This window comes from Pleurodeles waltl, chromosome 8 (assembly GCF_031143425.1).
Source record: "Pleurodeles waltl isolate 20211129_DDA chromosome 8, aPleWal1.hap1.20221129, whole genome shotgun sequence".
NCBI classification, from domain to species: Eukaryota; Metazoa; Chordata; class Amphibia; order Caudata; family Salamandridae; genus Pleurodeles; species Pleurodeles waltl.
In genome coordinates, this window is record NC_090447.1 from 1,532,895,707 (window position 1) to 1,532,918,982 (window position 23,276).

At 49.3% G+C, this 23,276-nt stretch overlaps 1 long non-coding RNA gene across 1 annotated transcript; it reads left to right on the forward strand.

Moving 5' to 3' along the window:
- The first annotated feature begins 499 nt into the window (after positions 1–499).
- On the forward strand, positions 500–22,805 carry LOC138249279 (uncharacterized). The gene is made up of 2 exons (XR_011194824.1): positions 500–600; positions 22,069–22,805. It is a non-coding gene; the product is annotated as an uncharacterized lncRNA (long non-coding RNA).
- Positions 22,806–23,276: the final 471 nt, after the last annotated feature.

Sequence of the window (23,276 nt, forward strand, 5' to 3'; positions counted from 1 at the left end):
TTTCACTTCATAACCTCCCATGCTGACCAGGGTGCCTCAGTCACTACTCGCCAGTCAGTGGCAAGCTTCAAGGCGCTTTCTGGAACATTCTCTCTGCATGCCAGAGGAACTAACACAGCGCCCCCCCTCCCCGTGCAATCCCATGCACATTTAAAATGGAATAACGAACTTCATATATTGGTGAATACACCTGCATGTTTGCAGGGACCACGTTTAAATTACATTTATACAGCGCTTGCTACCCCCGATGAGGCGCTGAACGCTTGACACAAGCAGAGCTGCACGGAGAGAGGAAGAAGCCTGCACAATTCCTGCACTCACTTTGCATCAGTCACAGCCCCCCTTGGGCTATCAGTGTGACTGAAGCCACTATAGATGGATCCGCTCCAGGGCAGGGCTCCAAGCCAGGTCAGGACACAGGAAAAGAACCGGTTCTGCTGCTTCTGTCGTGACAGACCCAGGGTGGTGGGCGTGGCCTCTCGGGTCACGGAGCACATATAACCTGCTGTGTCTGCTGTGGAGCACTGAAGGCCCTGAGCCAGTCCTCCGAGGAGCACACATTGCATCACACAGCCTCATCTACACACACTCACCATGGGGGTAAGTATAGCCTGCTTCCTAGCTCAGTGCGTTAATGTGCCTGCTGCAGAGATCTGTGCTTAACTTGCAAGGATTTGTTTGGAATCTTTGCAGGATGGGCTCAGCCTGTCATCCTTCCAAGGCTGATAAAATGAGTACCATTTACATGCCATGTGATAGCACCGATTATTTGCATTACAACAAAGCTCTGAGCTGGGACAAGTAAATGCCGTGTTTTAACTAACTTAAGTAAATTGTACTGGTTTTTATATAGTGCTTACTGTCCACGAAATGACATTGAAGCGCTTCCTGGACGAGCGGGGGTGGGAATTATTTGTGTTCTGCAGCTCAAGGGCATGCGGTTTAAAGGGCCAGCGTGAGCAGTTACAGGCATCATATGTAGACGAAGGATTGCGCCTTACTCTTCGGGGGTCCATGTATTGGGGTTTACGGATCTTCCCAAACTGAACTAATCCATACTGCAATGTTTTATGGTTTGCACAGTGCACAGCACCAATGCTTCTTCAAAGCGCACACTGCCTGCGTCCGTGTGAAAGTTACAAGCCCCAGGTGTGTACCCGTGCGAGGGGGGGCCAGTGCGTACCTCATGCAGGGTCCTGATGGGAATATACCCTCAGGCACCCTAGAGACTCCTGCGTCCGTGTGAATGTTACAAGCCCCAGGTGTGAACCCGTGCCGGGGGGGCAGTGCGTACCTCATGCAGGGTCCTGATGGGAATATACCCTCAGGCACCCTATAGACTGCCTGCGTCCGTGTGAAGCCTCAGGTGTGTACCCGTGCCAGGGGGGCCAGTGCGTAACTCATCCAGGGTCTTGCTGGGGATATACCCTCAGGAACCCTAAAGACTGCCTGCGTCCGTGTGAATGTTACAAGCCCCAGGTGTTTACCCGTGCCAGGGGGGGGCCAGTGCGTACCTCATGCAGGGTCCTGCTGGGGATATACCCTCAGGAACCCTAAAGACTGCCTGCGTCCGTGTGAATGTTACAAGCCCCTGGTGTGTACCCGTGCCAGGGGGAGCCAGTGCGTACCTCAGGGTCCAGATGGGAATATACCCTCAGGCACCTTAGAGACTGCCTGCGTCCGTGTGAATGTTACAAGCCTCAGGTGTGTACCCGTGTCAGGGGGGGCCAGTGCGTAACTCATCCAGGGTCCTGCTGGGAATATACCCTCTGGCACCCTAAAGACTCCTGCGTCCGTGTGAAGCCTCAGGTGTGTACCCGTGCCAGGGGGGGCCAGTGCGTACCTCATGCAGGGTCCTGCTGGGAATATACCCTCCGCACTCTAGAGACTGCCTGCTTCTGTGTGAATGTTACAAGCCTCAGGTGTGTACCCGTGCCAGGGGGGCCAGTGCGTAACTCATCCAGGGTCCTGCTGGGAATATACCCTCCGGCACCCTAAAGACTCCTGCGTCCGTGTGAAGCCTCAGGTGTGTTTCCGTGCCAGGGGGGGCCAGTGCGTACCTCATGCAGGTTCCTGCTGGGAATATACCCTTCGCACCCTAGAGACTGCCTGCTTCTGTGTGAATGTTACAAGCCTCAGGTGTGTACCTGTGCCATGGGGGCCAGTGCGTAACTCATCCAGGGTCCTGCTAGGAATATACCCTCAGGCACCCTAGGACTGCCTGCTTCTGTGTGAAGCCTCAGGTGTGTACCTGTGCCGGGGGGGGCAGTGCGTAACTCATCCAGGGTCCTGCTAGGAAAATACCCTCAGGCACCCTAGAGACTGCCTGCTTCTGTGTGAAGCCCCAGGTGTGTACCCGTGCCAGGGGGGGCCAGTGCGTACCTCAGGGTCCTGATGGGAATATACCCTCCGGCACCCTAGAGACTCCTGCGTCCGTGTGAAGCCTCAGGTGTGTACCCGCCCCAGGGGGGCCAGTGCGTACCTCATGCAGGGTCCTGCTGGGAATATACCCTCCGGCACCCTAAAGACTCCTGCGTCCGTGTGAATGCTACAAGCCTCAGGTGTGTGCCCGTGCCGGGGGGGCAGTGCGTAACTCATGCAGGGTCCTGCTAGGAATATACCCTCCGGCACCCTAGAGACTCCTGCGTCCGTGTGAAGCCTCAGGTGTGTACCCGCCCCAGGGGGGCCAGTGCCTAACTCATGCAGGGTCCTGCTGGGGATATACCCTTAGACACCCTAAAGACTCCTGCGTCCGTGTGAAGCCTCAGCGTGTACCGGCCTGGGGGGGGAGGAGGCAGTGCGTACCTCATGCAGGGTCCTGCTGGGGATATACCCTCCGGCACCCTAAAGACTTCTGCGTCCGTGTGAAGCCTCAGGCGTGTACCTGTGCCGGGGGGCCAGTGCGTAACTCATCCAGGGTCCTGCTGGGAATATACCCTCCGGCACCCTAAAGACTCCTGCGTCCGTGTGAAGCCTCAGGCGTGTACCTGTGGCGGGGGTCCAGTGCGTAACTCATCCAGGGTCCTGCTGGGAATATACCCTTCGGCACCCTAAAGACTTCTGCGTCCGTGTGAAGCCTCAGGCGTGTACCTGTGCCGGGGGGCCAGTGCGTAACTCATCCAGGGTCCTGCTAGGAATATACCCTCCGGCACCATAAAGACTCCTGCGTCCGTGTGAAGCCTCAGGTGTGTACCCGTGCCAGGGGGGGCCAGTGCGTACCTCATCCAGGGTCCTGCTGGGAATATACCCTCCGGCACCCTAAAGACTTCTGCGTCCGTGTGAAGCCTCAGGCGTGTACCTGTGCCGGGGGGCCAGTGCGTAACTCATCCAGGGTCCTGCTGGGAATATACCCTCCGGCACCCTAAAGACTCCTGCGTCGAGTGAAGCCTCAGGTGTGTACCCGCCCCAGGGGGGGCAGTGCGTACCTCATGCAGGGTCCTGATGGGAATATACCCTCCGACACCCTAAAGACTGCCTGCATTCGTGTGAAGCCTCAGGTGTGTACCCGTGCTGGGGGGCCGGTGCGTAACTCATCCAGGGTCATCCAGGGAATATACCCTCAGTCACCCTAAAGACTCCTGTGTCCGTGTGAAGCCTCAGCGTGTACCCGCCCCGGGGTGGGGGGAAGTGCGTAAGTCATGCAGGGTCCTGCTAGGAATATACCCTCCGGCACCCTAGAGACTCCTGCGTCCGTGTGAAGCCTCAGGTGTGTACCCGTGCCGGGGGGCCAGTGCGTAACTCATGCAGGGTCCTGCTGGGAATATACCCTCAGGCACCCTAGAGACTGCCTGCGTCCGTGTGAATGTTACAAGCCTCAGGTGTGTACCTGTGCGAGGGGGGGCCAGTGAGTAACTCATCCAGGGTCCTGCTGGGAATATACCCTCCGGCACCCTAAAGACTCCTGCGTCTGTGTGAAGCCTCAGGTGTGAACCCGTGCCAGGGGGGGCCAGTGCGTACCTCATTCAGGGTCCTGCTGGGAATATACCCTCCGCACCCTAGAGACGGCCTGCTTCTGTGTGAATGTTACAAGCCTCAGGTGTGTACCCGTGCCAGGGGGGCCAGTGCGTAACTCATACAGGGTCCTGCTAGGAATATACCCTCAGGCACCCTAGGACTGCCTGCTTCTGTGTGAAGCCTCAGGTGTGTACCTGTGCCGGGGGGGGGGCAGTGCGTAACTCATCCAGGGTCCTGCTAGGAATATACCCTCAGGCACCCTAGAGACTGCCTGCTTCTGTGTGAAGCCCCAGGTGTGTACCCGTGCCAGGGGGGGCCAGTGCGTACCTCAGGGTCCTGATGGGAATATACCCTCAGGCACCCTAGAGACTGCCTGGGTCCGTGTGAATGTTACAAGCCTCAGGTGTGTACCCGTGCCAGGGGGGCCAGTGCGTACCTCATGCAGGGTCCTGATGGGAATATACCTTCCGGCACCCTAGAGACTCCTGCGTCCGTGTGAAGCCTCAGGTGTGTACCCGCCCCAGGGGGGGCCAGTGCGTACCTCATGCAGGGTCCTGCTGGGAATATACCCTCCGGCACCCTAAAGACTCCTGCGTCCGTGTGAATGTTACAAGCCTCAGGTGTGTGCCCGTGCCGGGGGGGGGCAGTGCGTAACTCATGCAGGGTCCTGCTGGGAATATACCCTCCTGCACCCTGTAGGCTGCTTATAAAGAGGGCTCCCGGTTTTATGGTACTTATCTTCTTACCATTTCTTTCTGTTTTTATCCAGATGTAGTTTGTTTGCTGACTTCTTGGTATTTATCCAGTTTTATTTTGTGTTTAGACAATAAACGGAGTCGTAAAATGCTGCATTTTCCCATGTATTTACCTCTTCTTAGACGCTTGTCGGTTTTAGCAAATTAATCAGCACGTATAACAAAACACCACCCACAGGTGCATATTAGCGTTATACTACGAATGTGTGTAAACAGCTGCCTGTATTCATGCATTGCAGCACTTTGCAACCCTTTACGCTACAAGATGCCCGCGCCAGGCATAATGTATGCAAAGGGGGCGGTCCCCAGTTAGTATGAGAAATGGCATAGAAGATGTCATCAATGATATAACATGGAGTAATTGGCTGTGCATGGCGAGGGCGCGAGTTATAGTTCCCTTACGGTGCGAGTTTTAGTGACTTGAAAGGACTCTAACTATAACTGCTGAATTTCTATGGTTTTGTACGAGTAAATACAGAACACAGTGCTGCATGTGAAGGGGCCGTATTTACAAGGTGGCGTTATGCCACAAAAAGTAGCTTAACGCCACCTCGTAAATACGGCGCAGTGCATAGCGCCACTAGAGTGTCATGAAAAGTGACGCTTCAGTGGCACTAGGGGCTCGTAACTATGCCCCAATGGGTGTTGCTGTGGGTGTGCAACAACAACACCCATTGCATTTTGACGCTGCCCCAGATTTATGAGTTTTCGTAAACCTGAGGCAGCGCCAAAATCTAACAACACCCAGAGCGCCCCTAAAAGCAGATTGCACGTCGCAGCCAAAGGGGACAGAATCTTGCTAGGATGTAACGAACTTTGCTGCCAAAAGGCACAGGCCATGTTCATTGCCATGTAATGGATGGGAACGGAGCCACCTATTGGAAATTAGCAAACAGGTTCAAGTGACCCTTCCCTGCATTGCAAACCATCCCCAGCCCAAGGATTCAGAAAGCCTCTTTGTATAATGATGGCTGGATGAGCTTTGAGACTTATTAAGACTTCATGCAGTGGAGTCTCTCTAGCAAATCAGTAAATGCCATTGCAAGAGGAGGGGCTGGGACACAGAAGAGAGTTTCGCTCTATATGTCAAAAATTAAGATCACCATGGTCCAGAGGAAAAAATACCGGATGGAAACGACAAATGCAAATCAATTACCTAGCAATAAGAAATGTACATCAGACCATCTATTTCAGTAAATGCACAAGGAGAAGAGAGAGCATCTGCTGAAAGAAAGAACTGGAGTGGTGGGCGTCAGTGACCCAGGCGAGGACAAGCTCGCTCATCCCCAGAGGGTGACCACAAGGTGGCCACCACCCTGCGATAACAAGAGATAGAGGGAACCTGAATGGGATTACACTGAGCAAAGAGAACAACTAAAGGGAATCCATCTAAGAAGAATTGTAAGACCCTCTCTTAAGCGCTTCGTACAGCACTTCTGCCATTTTTAAGCTCTATAAATAACCAGTGTTGCCACTACCCAATTTATGATACTTTGGGGCAGATTTATGAAAAGTGCCACTTTTCTTGCGCCCCTTAGCGCCCCCCGAATGCCTCCACCTGTGCGCCATATTTAAAATACGCCACACCTTTGCAATATCCAGGGGTATTAGCGTCATAATTGTTTACACTAGCCCGGCACTTTGCAGGTTTAGCGCCAAAAATGTTGTCAATAATCCTACAAAGCACCCAAAGACCATTAAAAACAATGGGAGCGTCCCTTTAACGCCTGCTCTGAGCAGGCATTAAAAATGCCGACACAAATGCTGCAATCTCTTAGATTTCTTTGCGCCAATTTGTCAGCGCCCTGGCGCCAGAATGCCCGTTTGCATAGATTATGCCTGGAACAGGCATATTGTGGCGCAAGGGGTTACAAAGTGGCGCAATGCATGCATTGCACCAGTTTATAATTATGGCGTCGCATTTTTGGCGTTCCAACGCCACATTAGCGTGAAAACAATGATGCTAATGTGGTGTCGGAATGGCGCTAGGGGCCCTTAAATCTGGGCCCTAATTTATCCGTCTTAGAGGGATGGAAAGTTCAATCTCGCTTACCAGTATTCAGGCTTGTCACCTTCACATTACAGCATTTGTCAAAGACGAGCATTCAAATCACTGAGTCATCCCACCAGCAAAATAATAAATAAATCCTAAACACAAACAAATCCTCCCAGGCTAGCCCTGAACCCATCAAACACATAGAACTCCAAGAAGAGCCAGTTTCTTGTATGTGAGACTGGCCAGGGGTGGCCCCTCCGCTACGGCAGAGAAGCATCGCCCTACTGCAGAACGGCAGCAAAAAGTGGAAAATAAAATGATAATAAAAGTATTTATCATCATTTTATTTTTCTGCTTAGCCAGTCTGCTGACTGGTGTAGGGCTGGGCCATCCACAGTGTCAGCAGGGGGAGAAGGAGTGTTAAGTGCACTCTAAGGCCCTGATTTACGAAAAGTGGCGCTACACCTGGGGTAACGCCACTTTTCTTGCACCCCTTAGCACCCCCTAACGCCACCATGTGTGCGCCAGATCTAAGATACGGCACACCATGGCAGTAGTTGGGGGAACTAGCAGCAACATTTTTGACGCTAATTAGGAGCTTCACAGGATTAGCATAAAAATGTTTTGACCCTAATCCTGCGAAGCCCATTGAGGCCCATTGAACACGCCTGCTTTGTGCTGGTCTTAAAAGTGCCGTAAAAAATGACGCAAAGAAATCTCTTAGATTTCTTTGCACCATTTGTTCAGACCCCCCCAATGGGGGAACGCCCCCTTTGCATACATTATGCCTGGCACAGGCATATTGTAGCGCAAAGGGTTACAAAGTGGCACAGTGCATGCATTGTGCCACTTTGTAAATTTGGCGCACTTATTTCAGCCTGGTTGGACCACATTTGCACAAGTAAATGACGCTAATGTGGCGCAAGAAGGCACTAGGGGCTCTAAAATCAGCCGCTGGGTGTGCATGTTGGTGTGGCTGGCCATCTTAGGCTGGCCAAACCGACATGCGCACTTAGAGCTCTCCACCCGAGCTGTTTTTCACAGCCGGGTGGAGGCCAAGCGCAGGCTCTCACTCCCTCTCTGAGCGGCATTTCAGCCCGCTCAGGCCAATCCCAGCATTTCTCTCATGCTGGGTAACAACATGAGAGAAGGGTCTGGATTGGGTGGGGAGGGGAGCAACAAGGGAAGGACCTACGACGGGAGCAGAGGAAAACAGAGGGCCGGAAGTGGCAGGAAAGACTTTTAAAAAAAAAATTGATTAGTATTCCGCTTCGCACAGCACGCTGCCCCTCCCACTCCACACTCTGCCCCTCCACACATTCCTGGCAGCAGCCGCCACGGGCACAACATCACAGGTAACACAAACAGCTGCTTGTATCCTGCTAAATCTCCTTCTTTCTTTGTTTCTCTATAGGATTTCTGCCGGAACAAAGTCTCAAATGTGCAAGGTGTGGTAATGGTGTAATCTCTGGCATTTCACATAACAATTGTAACTCAAACTGCTGAAGATTATGTGAGATTACACCAGTGTAAATTATATGACAGCTGGGTCTACCTGCTACCCTTACAACCCTTCACCGGCCTCCCACTTACACCTACCAGCTGCTCAGCACGTCACAGCAAGTGCTAAATGAGAGCATATAGAGTTCCACCCAGGAAAACAGCTCTGTACAGTTATAGCCAGTCCTTAATTTGAGCCGGTGGTTGCTGGTGGGAGACACCTTTTGGGGACCAGCACCTATTTTTGTCCCATCAGATATTTCCCTAGTGCAAGAGAGGGACACACACAAAGATCGGAAAAATGGGAGACGAGAAAGTCAGAAAAACCGGCATAGAGAGAGAAAGCAGCGAGACAAAGGGGCAGGGAGCAGTACTTAATTTGAGCTGGTGGTTTCTGGTGCGGGGCACCAGCACTTATTTTTTAGGGCCGGCACTTTCTGGATTAGGCATTTACTAGGAGCAGAAGGCACATATGGGAAAGACGGAGCAAAGAAAGACGGAAAACCCTCACAAAGGGAGAAAGCGGAAAGCTGCAAGAGTGAGCTGAAGGGGAAGGGAGTGGCTGTAAATGGATTAAAGAGGCCTGAGATGGCTTTAGGATTACGCTGCCTCAGTGTTCCTTGTTCCCATATTTAACTGCAGCAACCACATGTTTCAGAGAAGTGCTTTGGGCACCGACACTTTTTATTTAGAAATTAACCACTGGCATGGAGCGTCTGTGATTGTATTAAAGACCAGTTTAGTATGCGGCATCCCAACGTTTAATTGCACCGGCTGCTGACTCCTAAACAGTGCTTCAGGCACCGGCACCCTTTCTTTCACAAAATTAAGCACTGGTTCCATACCATTCCATGGCAATTAACTCACAATAGGTGGAATCAGGTGCATAAATCTCAGCCGTGCCAGGTTTCCCAGGTCCGTGCGTGATATGCTACCCCAGTTCGGGTTTTTTCTTTGAATTCTGGGATTGTAGTCTTGTTGCTTCCATTATAAAATGGGATTATTAATCCAAGAATTCAAAGGAAAAAAGCCTGGACTGGGGCAGCACCTCACGCATGAACCTGCAGAGCTGGGCAGCTACGAAGTACCTCCCAGAATCATAAATGTTGCCGCCTGGTATCTTCGCGTGTAAATCCACCATACTTTAATCAGTGCCAAGGTGGTATATTCGTCACTGAGTTTTTCCAGAGGTGGCTGTTGCCATGTGACAGAAATCACCTCAGGGACAAAAGCACAGCCCACTGGCAGGGAGGGTGAGTGCAGCAAACCTCTCCCCTCTGGTGTTGGGAAAGTGTTTCCTCGGTCTCGCTGGTAGCTGGTTGTTCCAGGTACCAAAGCGTGAATTAAGGCTTATAAGTCTCTAAAAGGATGGACTGGGGTCCAGGCACCCAAAATGGAGCATCTGTGAGTGTATGTGGTCGGCTGAAGCACTGGGTCTATCCCAGGGACATCATTCACCATCACAGAGCAAGAAATGTTTGTAATTCCAGTCTGGAGACTTTATTCACTATGGACTCCCAGAGGCCCTAAATGCTTCCTATGACCCCTGAGTGAACACAAGAGTTCTGGTAGTGGAACAAAGGCCACATCGCATAATGAGGCCCCAAGTGTGGAATAACTGGACCCGCCATTTTATCATTTGCGGATTTCCCATCACAACCGGCCCATAACTTTGTACTATTGGTTTTAAAGCTCTTTGATGTGCAACCTAAGAATTCCACAGTGGGATAAAGTCCAAGGCTGTATCCTTGCGGTGGGGGCTCCTTGGTGTCAGATATGATTTACAACAGACTTCAGGGAACAGATCTGCTGGGGGCTGAAATGTCACTGTGGGACAAGTCTGTGCCCCAACCTGGCAGGTCTGGCCTTTGTTAGTTAGACTCTCCCGGTGCACCCGATCCTCAGGAGGATGCAAACGGAGATTTTTCCTGCAAAATAGTCAAAAATATCTGACACAGGAAGTATTTTTAAATGAAGATAGAGGTTGAAAGAAGGGGCTCTTTCATTAGGTTTAATATGACCTGCGCCAGGCGTAATGTACGCAAAGGGGGAGCTCCCACGTTAGGGGTGCGAAAAAATGGTGCAACGAGATCTAAGAGATTCCTTTGCGTCATTTATTTCGGCACTTTTACCATCTGCTCAGAGCAGTTGTTAAAAGGAGGCACACCATTGTTTACAAGGGGCCTCAATGGGCTTTGCAGGATTAGCATCAACATTTTTGGCGCTAATCCTGCAAAGCTCCAAACTAGTGTCACAAATGTTGTTGCTAGCTCCCCTAACTACCGCCGTGGTGCGCTGTATCTAAGATACGGCGCACACATGCCGGCATTAAGGGGGCGCTAAGCAGCGCAAGAAAAGTGGCGCTGCACTGGGTGCATCACCACTTTTCTTAAATCAGGGCCGTAGTGCTGCAACAACCAGGAGGGAGGGACAGAGACCTCACGCTATTGAAAGCTTGCTTAAGTAGCCAGGTCTTCAAATGTTTCCGGAACCTCTCAAAGTTGGGTTCCAGCCTGACCGGGAAAGGAAGAAAGTTCCATAAGATGGGGCCAGGACAGAGAAGCTCCCGCCCTCTGTCACTTGAACCGAGGGATCCTCAACTGGTTGTCAAGAGAGGATCTGCGAACATATCCCTCAAATTTGCTTGCGACAAAGGCTAGAGCATAGTCATGAGTGGATTTGTAAATAATACAAGATGTATTAAAAAGAACTCTGTTTGACGGGGAGGCGGTGAGGCTTCTTTATGGCAGGAGAGATATGCACACGTCTAAACAATTTACAGACTATGCTTGCTGGTGCATTTTGAAAAAGTTGTAGTTTGTGTAATGAAGTTGCAGGGACACCCAATTACGGGGAGTTTGCTTAGTCAAAGCGGGGCACGATCACCACTACATTAGTCGCTTTCAACACTGCTGGTGACATAAGAGGAGCGTCCTTCCTGCTGGCTTTCAATCGGCTGAACCACTTCGCTGTGACTGCCTTGATCTGAGGGATCATGGACAGCTGATTTTCTACCAGATGCCCAGGCTCTTGGCAGAGGACACAAGGGACCCTGCCAGGCAGAACCTACCACTCCCATGAGGGGTGGTTGATTACACTGACTGAATAGCCTGACCTCACCCTTGGGTAGCTTGGCACGGAGCAGTCGGGCTTGTCACGGGGCAACGTGTAAAGCACTGGCACAGGAATACCACACAGCAATTACACTGAGCATTACAAAAGAGACTGCACATAAGCTGTACGTAAATAGGTTTTGTATTCAACACACACATTAACACAGCATGAATAGCATGTAACTCTAGGCAGGAATCACCATTCAAACAACACTAGCAGTACTAGGCCCAACTGATTTAAAACAACATTTGCAGTATGCACACATGAGAGGAATAACACATTCCCTGAAAAACATAGTCTTCAGGGGACCCTTCCTAGCAACTACCTAACTCAATTATACACACGTTCAGCAATGTGTACATACAGAGCAATGCTGCAATTTAAAGTAGCTCAACAGCATGAGCCGCACAGGTAAAATCTAACGTCAACCGAGTAAGTGCTCTGGCAAGAATTAACGTGTCTGGCAACACCATTGTATGGTGTAAACAATTACCCGCAATCTCTCCCACACACTCACTCCGCACTGCCAAATGGTGCCATGGACATCAGGCAGCTCGTGCCTTATGCACTAGAATACGCTCACTCCCTGCACCCTAATGCGGTGCACTGATATCCGGTAGGTTAGCTGTCACTGCGCTCGTGGAGCCCCCGTTGGGCCCCAGACTCTTCCTCCACCCTCCAACTGGCCCTACTACCTCTCCTCCCACTAGCAGAAGATGCAAACAGTCTTTCCCCGGGTGCTAGGCCTCACACTACCCGAGGCACTCTTGTTCAGGCACTCGGGGACAATATGGGGGAAAAGAAGGGACACCGCAGAGCAGATAATAGTCAGCAAATGAAAATTTGGCCACCACTCTGGAAGTTCACTGAGATGCCTCTGAACTGTGCCTTCTGGGGCTGGCCCTGGTCTGCAAAGTATGGGGGAGGGTTGTTGGGGGACACATGCTGCTCACAGTGGTGCCCAGCCAAGCCAGGCACCCTAATGCACAAGAGTTACGAAATCCTGCACCTCCCTGGGAGGAGGGGCAACACCTGGGGTGCAATGGCTTGAGAAGCCCCAGACTGTCCTGGTTGCACACAAAGAGATACCAATCCGTGCCTCCCTGGATGGAGGTGCTACGTAGGCTGTGCAGTGAATTGAGTTGCACCGGATGATTCCGATCACCAACACAAAGTGCTCAATGTCAAACTTCCCTGAATAAGGCACAGCGTCTGGTACATGAGACTTGAGTTGTCCCAGACAGGTTCTGATTGCACACTCAACGTGCTCAATGTCAACCCTCCCTGGAATGAGGCACAACATCTGGTGAGCATTGACTTGAGCCGTACCAGACAATCTGGTTAAACACACGAAAAGGATTCCACACCCGTACCTCCCTGGAATGAGGTGCCACATCTGGTGCGCAAAGACTTGAGTTGCACCAGACACTTCTGATCAGCAACACAAAGTGCTCAATGTTGTGCTTCCCTGGAATGAGGCACAATGTCTGGTCCATGATGACTTGAGTCGCACCAGGCAATCCCAATCACCATCACAAAGTGCTGAATGTCGTACCTCCCTGGAAGAAGGCACAATGTCTGGTGCGTGATGATCTGAGTCGCACCAGACAATCCTTGAGCATGCACATGAAGGATTCCTATTCCGTGTCTCCCTGGAATGAGGCACAACGTCTGGTACATGATGACTTGAGTCACACCAGATGATCTGGCTACACACACAAAAAATTCAAGTTCGGCGGGGCCGCACGAGGTAGGATGCTGCACTGCTCTTAGGACACCCAAACCTCCGAAAGTCATCACCTATGACACTGACACCGCATACAATGAGCATGCAGTCAGTTGTCACATGAGAGAAATGCAACGCACTCAACAAAGGCAGGCCACATGGGGATCCTTATATTTAGTGGTACCATGATCTGACTCCAAGAGGCCAAGTGTCAAAACCTCTCCTTCCAGTCTATCCAGCCAGGCCCACAACTGGCAGACGCCTGTCGGTGCCCAAGTTTTATGGCTGTCGCTGCGGAATGCACAGATATGCACATTTCCCAGCCTCCAGTGAAATGGAGTTTGAAATAACTGCCACCAAAGTGAGTTTTTAGAACATAGAAATGCCCACTTCCTAGAAGTTGCGTTTCTAGAGCTTTACTGACAAATCAATCAATCAATCAATCAATCAGTCCTCGGCATCATCCTCGACCCCTTCCTCTCCATGACACAGCAAATCAATGCTCTAACCTCCTCCTGCTTCCACAGACTCCACACTCTAAAAAAATCCTTCAAATGGATTCCCCCAGAAACCAGAAAGACAGTCACCCACGCACTCATCAGCAGCAGACTGGACTACGGTAACGCCCTCTACGCCGGCACCACACTCAAACTCAAACGCAAACTCCAGAGAATCCAGAACACAGCCGCACGCCTCGTCCTTGGCCTCCCCCGCCACGAACAAATCTCACCACACCTCAAATCCCTTCACTGGCTCCCCATAGACAAGAGAATCACATTCAAGATCCTCATCCACGCACACAAATCCCTCCACAACACCGGCCCAACCTACCTCAATGAAAGAGTAAACTTCCACACTCCCACACGCAACCTCTGATAAGCTGACCTCGCCCTAGCCACAGTCCCCCGCATCCAGCGCACCACCACAGGAGGCAGGTCTTTCTCCTACCTCGCCCCCAAAACCTGGAACTCCCTCCCCACCGACCTTCGCAAAACCAAAGACCTACTGGTCTTTAGAAAGAACCTCAAGACATGGTTGTTCGATCAGTGACCCTCCCTGCCCCCCCCGTTTCCCCTCCCCCAGCGCCTTGAGACCTTCACGGGTGAGTAGCGCGCTCTACAAATGTTTTGATTGATTGATGTGTATTCTTTCATTACGTGGACACATGTGCCCTGGCGCACGCACAAGCTTCCTGGGGCAGGCTGGACCAGAGTTAAAGGACACCACATGGGTGCAAGTGTGCCCACTCAGGCCTGCTGTGACAGGCCAAGAACATAGGGACACACAAGCGTGCATATCTGCACATACTGGTCAATGCCACTTTCCTGGCATAGGTAGGAAGGCGCACGCGCTTCCACACTGTATTCACAGTGGGAAAGTTCCTATGGCCCGAAGGCACATTAAACCCCATTGTGCAAGTGCACGCCCACTGGCCTGCTGTGTCAGGCTCAGTGTACATTGGAACACCATTGTGCAAGTGTGCACATACTAGTTAGCGCCACTTTCCTGGCATAGTTAGGAAGATAAGAACGTTTTCACAGTTTATTCACAGTGGAAAAGCATCTAGGGCTCAGTGTACATTGGAACACCATTGTGCAAGTGCGCACATACTGGTAAGCAACGGGGGACAAGTGATCACATAATGACCTGCCGGGCCAGGTTCAGCACATGTCAGAATAGCATTGCAAGTGTGCCGACTCTGACCCGCAGGGGCAGGTTCAGTACATACTGGTTAGCACCACTTCCCACCAGGTGTAGGAAGAGGGCCACAGTGGGACAGTGCCCCGGGCCCTAGGGCCACTCACAGGGAATCAGCGAAACCTATAGTAGGGCCCAATCCTCTAGGTAGGGAGACTCCACATAGGGCTTCTTCCCTGTATGGACAGGGAACACCCTGGTGGCCCTGCCTTGCCTTACGCCTACCATCCTCGCCGCCCTTCAGGGGGCACCCTAGGGGTAGCGTAAGGCTTGCTTAGGGTTGGTCAAAGCATGAGAGATGCCCCCCTAGATGCAGATGCCCCTGCGCCTCCCCAGGCCTGCACGGTCAGGCCTGATACATGCGGGTCAGGCTATTCGGGGGGGGGGGGGCGGCACACTTAGTGCAGCATCCCACCAGTAGCCAGGGCTGCCTTGTGTATGTGGTGTACCTCTTTACAGGGCACTCCTTGGTAGAGTTCCGCAACCACCCAAGTGCATGACCCTTCCTGGCATGTGTAGGAAGGGCGCTCGCACGTTCCCACTGCAGTACAGTGGGCAAGTGCCCAGAGTTGTAAAGCTGTGCAGAGAGTCAGCAAAAAAACAAGAGTAAAAAGCAAAAGGTTTCAGGGAAATCCCCCCAACCAGGCCATGTCCAACAGCTACTGATACCAGTGTAGGATATCAGAGCACATACAAAAGAGAGGGAGGGGATAAGGAGGCTTACTGGTCCAGTGTATACCCTCCAGTGAATATAGTCATATAATATAATACACTGTTCCGAAAGATGATGAAGAAAGAAAGGGAGTCCTAATTGATAGGAGCAAGAGTCCTCACACACCCTATTGGGTGTCATGCTTCATCATCGGACGGCTCCTTGTCAGACCGGCGCTGCAATGTCTGACGGCTCCCCCCGAAGGGGGGCTCTTTGCCAGAGATCTTTTCACGATGATGCCACAGAACCCAGATGTGGGTCCGGAGGAAGAAGGAGAGATTGATAGAAGATAAAATTGGCTCAGAACCCTCACTGAGAATTTATTTATTGATTGATGTTGGGTAACGGCCAAGATCAAAAAAGAAAACGGGTGTGAAGTAGAGATAATGCTCCAACACTCACCGAAAAAATATGATAAGGTATAAAGGACGTCAGTAATTATCCGACATTCCTTAAAATGAGGTCGACATGTTTCGGGTCTCTATTGGTCCCAAGGGATCCTATGACGCTTCTTCAGGACCTAGTACATTATTGCACTTCTCCAAATGAAAAAAACTGTTAGACTCCTGCACTATGATATTCACAGTTACAACGTCAACAGTCACTTACACGAGTTCACTTTAACCCAGACTTGATGTTCCTAATTAGTCATCCTAAAGATACGAGGAAAAAAGATACAGACTGTATAATTTCTTCATCAATACTACATTGTCAAAGTAATTGCTCAATCAAATCAATCCAGCAAAAACCAAATGTGGCAAACCGTGCAACACGAAAAGTGGTAAAGTGGATGGTAGCAACTCATGCTAAGTAAGTTACAGGAGAGCTTACCAACCCAACTCGGGAACGGGCTTCCTGGGATCACGCAGACTCATAGCCAGGTATACCATAAGTCTGTTCATACAATGAAAAAGATAAAAGACAAGCTAGTACTGAAGTTATCATGTGATTAAAAAATGATTTTGCTTATATTGCAACAGAGAGTGTATCAAACCACCTTATGGTTGATGGCACTTCACCTCCAGGACACACACTATTAGAGTCCTTAATATTGCTGGGACAAAACGCAACCAGTCAGTCATACATCGGTCATAGTTCAAATGTGTAAGGAAATAATCCAAAGGTATACGCTCTTACTTATAGTCAGTAGGTACTAACACTGGGGGGATGTACTGAGAAACATATTACAAACCCCCTTAAAATCATATCACAAGGTCTTAGTGCATCCAAGGATCACGGAAAAGAAAAGAAAACGTGATCTCATAATAAAGAAAAAAGAAAAAAGAAGCCCCGGAAAAAGATCCGAGTTCTGGGTAATTCCCATAAAAACTAACTCATGAGCAAACGAGAACCACTTATCCCGAGCTACGGGACAAGTGCCAGACTCTGAGATGCTCACAAAAGTCCATAAACAAACGGGTAGCCGATTGTACTTACATATCGGTAAACTGGTGTGGCATGTCTCACCTACCCCTCGCTGCGCTCCCGAACACACTGGGAGACGTTCGTACGGGGATAAAAATAGCGCAGACAAAAACGCGCAGACACTAATTGATTGTTACCGTTGCCCGGCAACTGAACCAACGCGCTGCAGGTTAGAGCCTGAGCGCATCTTGGTAAAAATAGAAAAAGGAAACTCAAAAGTCCTCGCTATTGCGAGGAGTATGGCGGCCATCTTAGTAGCCTGTTAAGGCCAAAGATGATTCCCGAGTCACAAGGTGATAGATAAATATGCGTAGGAGCAGGGGCAATGAGAAACATCGTGATTAGTAGATAAGATGTAAAAGGCATCAGAAGATATTATAACGGATGGAGAACCAACCAGGTCATGTGTTGTGATCAGACTCCTATGGTAATTCAAGTGTACATAACAATTTATAACCCAGTTCTTGATCATGCGTTAAGAAATAACTATTAAGTCATATGAGAGACTACAGAGACAAGTGAAACCATGGAATGTCATAGTTTAACCCTTGAAGATGGGTGTTAAGTCTATAGACCCACCATTGTTCCAGTTCAAAAAGTGAACGGGTCTCTTTGTGTACACTTGTTTGTAACACAACCCACCACATGTCATCTGGAGTATGCTTAGTCTCTATAAAATGGATGCTGAGTTTGGTTGTCGCACGTCCACATCAAATGTTGCTACGATGTTCATTTATCCTAACTTTGACTGCTCTAGTAGTCATCCCAACATACCGTAAATTGCACGGGCAGGTAATCAAATAAATACAATTCCGAGTATTGCAATTAGTATGTTTCGTCAGCCGCCATGTCAGTATAGGTTCTAAATCAAGGATCTCTATCCGTTTGGTGAGTGAACACACATTACAGTTCCCACATGGAAAGTGCCCCTCAACTGGGGGAAGATCCCACAGGGGCCTTTGTCTAGTTGAGGCAATGAGAGGTCTAGGTCGTGTGTGGACCAACATATCTTTAATGTTAGTAGTCCTTTTGAAAGCAAAGAGTGGTTTAGATTAAAGATTAATTAAAGATATGTTGGTCCACACACGACCTAGACCTCTTATTGCCTCAACTAGACAAAGGCCCCTGAGGGATTTTTTTCATTTGGAGAAGTGTAATAATGTACTAGGTCCTGAAGAAGCGTCATAGGATCCCTTGGGACCAATAGAGACCCGAAACATGTCGACCTCATTTTAAGGAATGTCGGATAATTACTGACGTCCTTTAAACCTTATCATATTTTTTCGGTGAGTGTTGGAGCATTATCTCTACTTCACTCCTGTTTTTCTTTTTTAATCTTGTCCGTTACCCAACATCAATCAATAAATAAATTCTCAGTGAGGGTTCTGAGCCAATTTTATCTTCTATCAATCTCTCCTTCTTCCTCCGGACCCACATCTGGGTTCTGTGGCATCATCGTGAAAAGATCTCCGGCAAAGAGCCCCCCTTCGGGGGGAGCCCGTCAGACATTGCAGCGCCGGTCTGACGAGGAGCCGTCCAATGATGAAGTATGACACCCAATAGGGTGTGTGAGGACTCTTGCTCCTATTAATTAGGACTCCCTTTCTTTCTTCATCATCTTTCGGAACAGTGTATTATATTATATGAGGATATCAGAGCACTTCACATCACCCAACACATTATGCAGAGACACTCATACAAGTGTGTAAATACCCCAGGGGCTGGGTGCAGTGTATTTAAAAGGTTGGACATGTAATTTTAAGTTTTACATGTCCAGGTAGTGAAAACCTCTTAATTTCGTTTTCACTACTGCAAGGCCTGTCTCTCCCATAGATTAACATTGGAATGACCTTATTACATTTTATAAGTGTAATTTCCAATTGGTGAGAGATGGGACCCCCAAGTTTGGTGTCTCTGGAATCACACTTTAAAATCCTAACTTATGGTGAAGGTGGATTTTAAATTGTAAAGCTGAAAATGCCACTTTTAAAAAGTTGGAACTTTCTTACTTTAACCATTCTGTGGCTTCTGTCTGTCTCTGAATACATGTCTCGGTAAGTCACAGCTGGGCTTTGTGCAGTCCCTGTAGACATCCACAAACAGGGAGAGTAGCTGTGACTGAGTGCTCATCTGCATCCTGATGGCTCATCCTGGGCAGGATGGGATGGAGGAGATGACACTTACATCGGAATAGCCTGTGCCTGACCCCACATAAAGGGCTGCATACCACCCTGTAGTGAGTCTGGATCCAGGGCAGGAAGGAGAGGGACCTTGTGCACTTTAAAGGTCTCTCTTTGAAATGACCCCACGTCAAAGGCAGAACTGGGTATAATTACTGGACCTCAGAAACCACCAAATCAGTACACTTTTGACCTGAGGACATTCTGCCAAGATTAAGGATTGCTGTGCTGCTGAAAGAACTGCCACTCTGCTGGAATCTCCTGAAATTTGCTGGACTCTTGCTTTGATTGCCTGCCCTGCTGCCTGCTGCCCTCCTAGCCTTGGAATGAAAAGGACTGGACCTGCATCTCTACATCCCCAGAACCAAAGTGACTCCAAGGACTTGCTTGCTTGCCTCCTGTATTGAAGTCCCAGGGACATCAAAGACTTCCAACAACCCTGCTACATCCTCTGAACTCTGCCAACTGTGAGTCCTGCACTGCCAAGTGGTGCCAAGCCAGTCCTGGGTCTTTGAGCTGGGTTTGCTGGCTGTGTTCTACAAAACCCACACATTTCCATCATTGTGCCAGTTGGAACCAACACATCTCCTTCAATGCAACGCATTGCTGCCGCAGGACACGTCGCATCATCAACTGTGTGGCTCGACAACGCTGCACCGCTTACACTTGAGAGGTTCGGCATCAACCCATCTCTGGTTGGGCTGATCAACGTCAATGTAGTGCCTTTATCGTAAAACGGGTTAAACGCCGCACCACTGCTCGAGGACATCACATCGGCAACTGCATAACTCGATGACAACGCATCCCTGGCTGCACAACTTAGAACTGGTGCATCGCCTTCACATCGTCTCCTCTGCTCTTCGCATTAGATGTCAACATTGACTCGAGCCCTCCACAAGGTACTTTTTCAGTGGGGCAGTGGGGCAGTGTTGGTCCCTGTGGCCGGCCCGTACTGCACCGTGGTCAGCGTGAACTTTGGATTTACCCTAGTCTAGCGTGATCAGAAAGCTGTGGTTGGTTCTTTATGATTTCTAAGCACCACAGTTTCCTTTGATCTTCAAAAATTCATATACTAACTTCTACTGGACTTTTGTCGTTTGGTCTTGTATAACTCATAAAAATGTAGGGCCTGATTCACAAAAAGTAAACTTATACCAAAAGTCCAAATTAGACTTGAAGTCTAAGTTTAGACCTAAAGTCTAACTTTACTAATAGCAAACTCAGGGCCTGATGTATCATTCTTTCCAATAGCGATTACCAAATTGCGATTTTTTGTGAATCGCAATTAGGTAATCGCTATTGGAATGTATGAAACTCCAGGAGTTTCATATAGCGATTCGCAAGGGCTCGCAAATGGACCTACCTCATTAATTTAATATTGATGAGATAGGTCGCAATTTGTGACCCATTGCAAATGGCTACAATCAAAGTCTGTGATTGATTGTAAATAAAGCAATCTTTTTTTTTTTTTATGCAGCCCATTTTCCTTAAAGGAAAACAGGATGCGTTTAAAAAAGAAAATGTAAAGGTTTTCTTTACATTTCTTAAGAGTAGGCAGTGGTGAGACCACTGCCTGCTCTTAAAAAATGTTTTCGCATGCATTCACAGAGGGGAAGGGGTCCCTTGGGGACCCCTTCCCCATTGCGAATGGGTTACCACCAATTTGAAATTGGTGGTAACTGCGATTGTTTTGCGATCGCGTTCATGGTCACAAACCAATCATACATACCTCTGTGATTCGGTATTAGGATGGGATGCCCATGGCACGCCCCTTCCTAATACTGAATCGTATGTCGTCGAAAATCCAATTTGCGATTTGGAATCACAAATTGGACTTGATACATACCAAAATGCGTTTTTGCGATCGCAAAAGGTCCAAAGCAAAACTGTTTGATCCATCTGGCCCTTAGACGTTTGGTCTGTGTACTAGTAAAGTTAGACTTTTGGTCTAAGTTAGACTTTAGGTCTAAACTAAGACTTCAGGTCTAAGTTTGCCTTTGTGAATCGGGCCATAAATCTAATTTTCTAACTTGGTGTGGAGTTCTTTTGTGGTGTTTCAACTGTCTTCCTGTTTTAGGTGTTGCACAAATACTTTAGACATTGCCTCCTAAGTTAAGCCTGCCTGCCTGCCTGGGACAAGCTACCAGAGGGTGAGCACAGGTTAATTTATGGTGTGTAACTGACTTACCCTGACTAGGTTTGTGGCCCCTACTTGGACAGGGTGTATACCTGTGCCAACTAAAGACCCAATTTCTAATATTCTCTAAACCTTAACATCAGTAAGTCCTCAATGTCCTCTGATCCTAAATGTCTTCTGATCACCACTGCACTCCAAACCTCATGGCATCTGCACCCCCAAACCTCTGTATCCACCACTCAATGGCCTTGTTGGGTTCTGTCATCGTCTTGAAAGCAAGCTATGACACCAGCCAAGAGACAGTGATACACAAGCCGGAGACCGCGTCATTTGAAAAGAAATGGTGGATCCCTACCGCCCTGAACACTAATCCACCACATCATAAGGCAGCTTTCTTCACAGAGCAGTATATTATCCTGCCTAACCCTTACCCCAGCTTTAGGATGTCCTAGAAAGTAATTCCGAAATCAACATTTTGCTCCTAGGTGTTTTGTTACTTGATGATCTTGAAGGTAACGTTTCTTGATTCCAAGATAATTGGGTTATGTTGTGTGGAGATGTTTTGGCAGTGTTTGAGGTTTGGCATGGTAGGTTTCCTTCAGGTAGGTTCCCCCTTTTGGAGTTTTTTCCTGATGGGTTCTAACATGCTTACACACCAGACATACACAATGATTCACTAAGAAATGTTATGATGAAGTGATACTATATGTGACTGTGAAATGTATTACATGCATATTGTTTGTGGCAGCCTCATGGTTGCCCTGTAGATATTTCATATTCCTCATATATGGGCACTGCGCTTAGTGACAATAGATGTGGTTTATTATTCACAGCCCATCTCTGCTAACGATGCCTCGTCTTCTTTTTTCAGAAGCTGGTTCAAGAGCTGGTGGTGCCCTGGCTCTGCCTCTGGTTGGCCACCGTCCTGGTCCCTCAGGTCAGCTCACAAGAGTGCTCAGAGGAGAGCTGCGCTCTTGAGGCATTCAGGTGCCAAAAAGCAAATGAGCAGTGCTGCAAAAAGTATGTCGGCTGCCCCTGCGGAAGGAAGGGGTACCAAGGATGTGGCAAATTTCAGAACGGCCTGATCCCTCTAGGGGAGAGCATCTCTGGAGACTCTAGCCGCTCGCGCTGGCGCTGTACCTGTAAGTGCAAATTGCTGCTTTTCTGTGTCCACACGCCAATATGCCCTCCGTTCCCGCCTGACTGTAAGGGCATAGTACGTTTCAGGGATGGCTGCCCAGAGTGCATAAAAGCTGTGCAGTGAAGAGAGATATGATATCCCATGCTACACTGCGAAGGAGCTCATTCCTTGCTGCTCGATCCTGCCTGGCTGAACGCTGATAATACTTGCTGTAGTAGGTTGCAAGCAGTGCATAGAACTGTAGCTGAGAAGATGCCTAGCCCCCCCCCCCAATGCCATGAAAGCACACAATGCGACCACGGATGGCTGCCTCCAGTAGTAGAACCCTGGTCAGGAAGATGCCTGTATTATCTTATGCTCCACAGTCAAATGACTGTGTATGGTGTGTGGTTTCTACCAATCACTAGATTTCTGCAGAAGCTTATAACAATGATAGTTTAACCAAATGCAATAAAGATCAGAGAGAAGTGACTGCTTCCTGTGTTCATGTACTCCGCCGTCAGGCTCTGGGTGGGATGGTGCGGTCCTTTGTCGGTAGTATTGTGCTGTTGTGTCAAACCACCACACTGTGCCCTTTCACCAACCACAGGGCCATATACAGCTTCCCAGCGCTCCTGACTTCAATGTAAACAGCTCCTACATGTATATATTTACATATCCATGGTTCACCTGCCAACCCAGGAGTACAACCTTCAACACTTCTAATTATCATAATTAACTCACGACATTATCACGCACACAGTAATCTGTTATCGATGAGCTATGACAGCGCTTTCTCCCCACCTCTCTGCAAGGCACTTTCATGTTCCACAGTATTTGGGGGCAAACCAACAATACAAGGGGGTCACTTTCTAGTACTTTCCTTCCACAGGGAAAATATTTTCCTACAAGTCAACACATAGGCCCTCATTCTGACCTTGGCGGGCGGCGGAGGCCGC